Below are 624 nucleotides of genomic sequence, written 5' to 3' on the forward strand. Positions count from 1 at the left end.
CAAATGTGACCCAATCCTTGCCCACCCTGCCAAAACCGACCCACACCTACCCTACCCTGTCCAAACCGACCCAATCCTACCTCACCCTTCCAAAACCGACCCAATCCTACCCCACTCTACCAAAACCGAGCAAACCCTACCCCACCCTACCAAAACCAACTCAATTCTACTCCACTCTGCCAAAACTGACCTAATTATACCCCACCCTGCCAAAACCGACCCAATCCTGCCCCACCCTGCCAAAACCAACCGAAACCTAACCAATACTCTGCCAAAACCGACCCAACCCTTCCCCACCCTGACAAAACCGACCCATACCTATCCCACCCAGCCAAAACTGAGCCATTCCTATCCCACCCTGCCAACTCTGACCCAATCCTACCCCACCCTGCCAAAACCGACCCAATCCTACCCCACCCTGCCAAAACCGACCCGATCTTACCCTACCCTGCCATATCCGACCCAATTCTACCCATCCTGCCAAGACCGACCCATCCCTACCTCACCCTGCCAAAACCGACCCAATCCTACCCAACCCTGCCAAAACCGACCCGATCTTACCCCACCCTGCCATATCCGACCCGATCTTACCCCATCCTGCCAAAACCGACCCGATCTTACCCC

This window comes from Coenobita brevimanus, unplaced genomic scaffold, assembly GCF_032717465.1.
Source record: "Coenobita brevimanus isolate Jiangsu-jjx unplaced genomic scaffold, ASM3271746v2 jjx.HiC_scaffold_1992, whole genome shotgun sequence".
Lineage (NCBI taxonomy): Eukaryota > Metazoa > Arthropoda > Malacostraca > Decapoda > Coenobitidae > Coenobita > Coenobita brevimanus.